Source organism: Rana temporaria, chromosome 3, assembly GCF_905171775.1.
Source record: "Rana temporaria chromosome 3, aRanTem1.1, whole genome shotgun sequence".
Lineage (NCBI taxonomy): Eukaryota > Metazoa > Chordata > Amphibia > Anura > Ranidae > Rana > Rana temporaria.
The window spans coordinates 406,946,398-406,952,070 of NC_053491.1; positions in this window are offsets into that span (position 1 = coordinate 406,946,398).

Genomic DNA, 5,673 nt, shown 5'->3' on the forward strand with positions numbered 1-5,673 from the left:
GGACAAGGGAATCAATGAACTCCCAGGTTTCTTTTTTGCCATCTGTAGGGGAAACCTCATGCCCCCCAAAATCCATACCAGACCCTTATGACTGTCCGATGGAGCATGCAAACGGTCAGATTTTCGGCCAGCAGTCTGTCAACACACAATTCCGGTTGGAAAATCTGATCGTGTTGCAACATTTTTAAATCCCTGCTCCTGCAGGGGCCACAATATATCCCTTCCTGTTCCACTTCCACAGAGGATGTGCACTGTCACAAGTTCCAGGAGGCAGACTTGGAGTTCCAGGAAGTGAATCCATCTCCCTTTATCTGCCCTAAGTGAAAATGACCTTCATGGGAAGATTGGTGAGGACAAGAAAAGTAAGGTATGCGAAGAATAAAAGTTAAGTCTGTTGATTAACATTACAAAATATTTCTAAAGATGGCTTTACTGCAATTAAGATAAGTTAATCTTTAAGCGTGTTGGCTAAGGCTGCATTCACACTTTGGCGTACAAAATCGCAGCGTTTTGTCCCGCGAATTGCGGCGACAAAACGCCGCGATTGTGAATGCAGCCTTGCCCCCTCTATGGAGATGGTTCACATCTCCTATGCTGAAAGCCGCCTAAAAAAAAAAAAAGGTCCGGGACTTGTTTTCAGGCGGCAGGCGTTCGGCGTGGAGATGTGAACCATCTCCATAGAGGGCAATGTGAAATCATCCCTCCAGCGTCTCGGGGGCTGCTGCGGCGTCGCACTACAGGCGTATATACGCCTAGGTGTGAACGGGGGCTAAGGATTATAGCAAAAGATTGTTTAATTCTGATGGATCTCTCTGGGCTTCAACAGTCCTGCTTTCAGACTAGTGGATGTTAAGCACCTATTTTCCCCACATATGGCTCTCTAATTTGGTCAACATTTTAAGGAGCCTTTGGCTCAAATGTTGGGTTGCGGAACAGCTATGCAAGAATGCTATGCCGTTACTGCAATTCCTTTTGACAGGGAACACATTTTTGGCACATTCTTAGACTTCTTTATTAAACAAAAATCGCTGGAGGGAGAGGTCAAGTCTTAGCTGCGCAAACCTTCCACATCAGAATCTAAGAAAAGTTTATTTTGTTTCCTTTAGACCTCTAAGCCCAGAACTCCATCTTGCCACAAGGCCTGGTCCCCTAATGCCTCCAAGCTCTGTTAAAGCCAGTGGAGGCATTTACCCCATGCTGGACCTAAATGTTCTGTCTTTCTTTGAGTGCAGAAATTCCACATGGCATCTACAAGGTCAGTCATTCCTACCCTTCAGGCAGGGTATTTTCTGGCATCTATAAACGTCAAGGATGCCTTCCTACACGTGTCTGCTTTTCTGCATCAATACTTCAGTGCCTGGAGTTTCAATATGTTAAAAATTTAATTCCTCCACCATCCAAAGTCCTGTACAGTCAAGACGTCTAGTGTTGAAGGGATAACTGAAATCACTCAAAAGTTCCAGGATGCTGATCAGGAGACTCCAGAGCCATTAGGCCAGGCACAACCTGTTCTTCAGTGCCAGGTAAAACAGACTGCAATGGCATCCCACAATGACAGTTGTATGCATTATAGGGGGTCAGCAGTGTAACTGGGTCAATGTGACTGCCTCAAACAAATCTACCAGCAGCCCCAGAGCTCTTATGCGGAGTAGGACAACACCTAGCACTGACAAAATGCCATGGCACTGGAATTAGATAGTACCCTGCAGCCAACACCAGTACACAATGTCTGGAAGGCAGCACATGAAGGTCAGATTCCAGATATTTAAGGCTGGATTTACACCTATGCAGTTTTAGTGCTTTTTGCACTACAGTCCATTTAACATGGTTTCCTATGGAACATGTTCTGTAGTGCAAATCTGCAAAAAGCACTAAAACTGCATAGGTGTGAATCCAGCTTAAAAGAGCAATCCCTGACCTCTGTAGCTACAAACGAGACCCTAAAGTCAGCTTTAAAACACCAGCAATTTGTTTACCTTCAAAAGCTACCAGTAAAGGCAAAGGAAGACCAGCTGTCTTTTCAAAGCCTTGGTTGTGAACTTTTTTGGGTATGTCGTGTATTTAAATCGTATTTTAATGTTTACATGAAATTCTTTTCACCTGGGGGGCGGTTCTTGCAAAGAAACTAAGAAATAAACAAATGCAAACAGTAGGTACTATTGCCAGAAGATGGTTTATTGAAACACACACAGGCAGGTTTGAGATGTAGGCAGCAAAAGACACATTCACAGCTTAAAGTTCAGTGCTACACCCGGATGGATATTTTCCCTGAGCCAGAAATGGACATGAACCATCGGAGTATGCAAGGTTGGTTTCTGTATGTATGATGCACAGGGTAGTAGAAAAGCACAACTACAGCCTTGTAGGTTTGTGCATCCCCAATCTGCAGCAAAGTGGTGTGCACCTATATGTAACAGAAATTCAACGAATAATTGAAACGTCAATTCCAAACATAATCTTCCTTTGTTGTATAGTAATGTATTGGCGTAAGACAATTACAAGGTATCGTAGAAATAAAAAAAGTCCTTTAACAAGAGGGCAAAAGGCGGTACACAAAAAAAAAAAAAAACGGATGAAACAATGAGCTGGACAGTGCACCAACCTGTCTTTGGGGATACCATCTTACTATAAAAAAAAAAAGTCCCCTACTGCATTTTATGGCAGAATTCAAGCCAGATGAATAGTGCTGAGACCTTGTGTGTGGGAAAAGGCTGTAAAGAAAAACCCTGCTGCTACAATCAGCCATTACAGACATATTACTGTAGTAGTATGGAGACATATTTTATACTCAGGCTGCATGGTGTCACAGTACTTTAACACCTGCTATTCACCACTAAGGATGAGCTCTGGCGTGTTCACATAGAACACGTGCAGAGCCCACCAGGAAGTGTGCACGGCGCTGTGCTAATAACAGCCAGGGAGACATTTCACAATCCCCGCAGCCGAGCATCGGGACAATGTCTCCCTGGCTGTGATTAGCACAGTGCCATGCACACTTCCTGGCGGGCTCTGCACGTGTTCTATGCGAACACGTGCAGAGCTCATCCTTATTCACCACTATTCCAACAACCAGAAAATTGTTGGTTTATGGCCTCAGATTATGTTCAAGGCCTGATTCACACCTATGCAGGTTGCATATTCTAGGTGCATTTTTCAATACACATTTTGGATCCATTGAAGTCTATGGAACCAGAAAACAATCCTTAACCCTCTACATAAAATGCACAGATGTGAACTACATCCATAGGAAACCATGTTGAATGGACTGTGGTGTGTTTCTGCAAAACTGAAAACACACTAAAAATGCATAGGTACTGAACCAGGCCTTAAGCTAGAGATCAGATAAGAGAAATGCTTCCCTAAGCAATAACAAGTAAATGGCTATATTTCCCTTATAAACTTGCTCTTATTCCAGTTTCTCAGTCAGGCCCTTCCACCAACATAGTGGTTGATAGAGCTTAAGGGAGATTGTATAGTGTGATTGTAATGCACTTTATAATGATGTCTTCGTGCCAGTATCCCACACCGATATGCTTCCTAAATAGATAACCCATTAATGTGGTCATAGCCCAAAAAAGTATTGGAACTATTACAGACTGTGCCACTTGTTATTGCATGAGAAATGATGTTTCACAATTCAAATGTACAGCCTTTAACACATTAGTTTAATGTGTATCATTCCACAAGTCTACCTTAAAAAGCCTCAGTGCCTTCCGCCCACTCCCTTATACCTGCCAGCCATGTTTATTGCTACTGTGCCAGCGTTCAGGGTAGACATACAGATTAAGGCCTCATTTACACAGACCTACTAATCTGTACGAAGGGCCATTTTCACCCACACCGGTTGCAGAGGCGTTTGTGCAGCTCCATGCAAGTAGCCTGTTGAAATCAATGACAGGCAGCTTTGAACAGATTTAACCTTTAAAGCAATGGTGGTGCACATCAGGTACTTCTCCAACAAAGGAGTAAAGGCCAGACCTGCATGGAGATTTTTAGGCAGTCTGAAAAGCCATAACTGAACCCTAAAATTTTACTAAGGGCCCACTCCAAGATAATTCCCCAAAAATTCACTACAGCATAGGTTTATAAGTCACTCCAGGAAAAAAAAAAAAAAATTCAAGCATATGGGGGCAGATATACGCAATGGTAACATGCATGGAACAGGCAAATGAGGTATATAAGCAAAAGTGCTGACAGGGCCAGAACTTCTCATGCACATCTGGGACAGCTTGAGAGTCACCTTCAAGCCATATACAGGCACTAAACATCAATTCATAAAGCAAAACAGGAAAATCCTTGAAATCTTCTCACATTAGTTTCACTGGGCGTGGAACCCGGTGACTTAGTTCCAAGACACTGATAAAAGAAACCTTATAGCGTTTACCCAAAACTGAAACACCAAACTTAGAGTGAACTGATCTTAAAGCGGAGTTCCGGCCACAATTTCACTTTTTAAATATAAATACCCCTGTAATACACAAGCTTAATGTATTCTAGCAAAGTTAGTCTGTAAACTAAGGTCCGTTTTGTTAGGTTGTTACAGCATTTAGACACTTTATAAAATAGAAATTGACTGGGGCCATCTTAAGTGTGGGCATCATGAAGCCAGACTGTATGACTTCCTGGATTTCAGCCTTGCAGATCTCGCACATGCTCAGTGCTGCACAAGCAGTGTAATAGGTTTCAGCACCTGTACTGTCCAAGTCACATGATTCTTCGAGACTGGGGAGTGCACAGACTCCTGGAAAGTTACACCCACTACATTCCCAGGAGTCTGTGCGGTGTAGGTTAGGAAGCTTAAGCACCTAGGTGCAGGAAGTGGGAAGATTAACTATTCTGCCTAGCAACAACACTTTGAAGACATCTAAAAAAAATAAAAAAATTCTTAAAGGACTAATGACATTTTTTTTAAAACTACTGATGTAATGTTATATTTATGGGTGGAACTCCACTTTAAAGATAAGAACAAGAATCAATAGGTTTATTTATCTCTGTAAACTTTTAAAACCCTTTGATATGTAACTGGATACATTTCTCACAACTGTTCGGGAGTAGAAGTAAATTTGTGCTGGTGTTTTGGTTTACATCAGGAACAGATATCAAAATGGTTGCCCAGATCCATAACCGCACAAGTGGTTTCTACCTCTGCATAATAGTGACAAAGTCTAAATGGTACATGTCCGATAGCAGTTCTCAGCTGATAGATATATAACCTATGCAGACAAACAAGATGCAGGCTAAACTGTTGTCTTTGGATAGTTTCAGCTTTCATGGCCAGCTATTTAAACTATAATAAAAAAAAAAAAAAAAAAAAAAAAAAAAATTCAGAGCGCATACAACTTTGTGAAGTCCTAAATGATCCACATTTCATTTGTTTTCTAGTTTGCAATAAATGACCGAGTATCCTGTAAAAGAGGTGGAACTTGCTTTCACTGGAAAAGTATGGTGGTTCTAGATGTAGAACAAAAGCTTCATTTGGAATGATATGGAGCACAGCAGGCATTCATTCCTAAAGATGCTTGCAAAACATCTGTGTGCCATGTACATATAAATGAAAAATAAAAAAGCCAATTGTAAAGAACAAGGAAGCAAAAACAACATCTACCTAGTGCATTCTTGATTGTTCTTAGAGGTCCTGTCACTGCCGTACAGTAAAAACAGTTATTCCGTAGA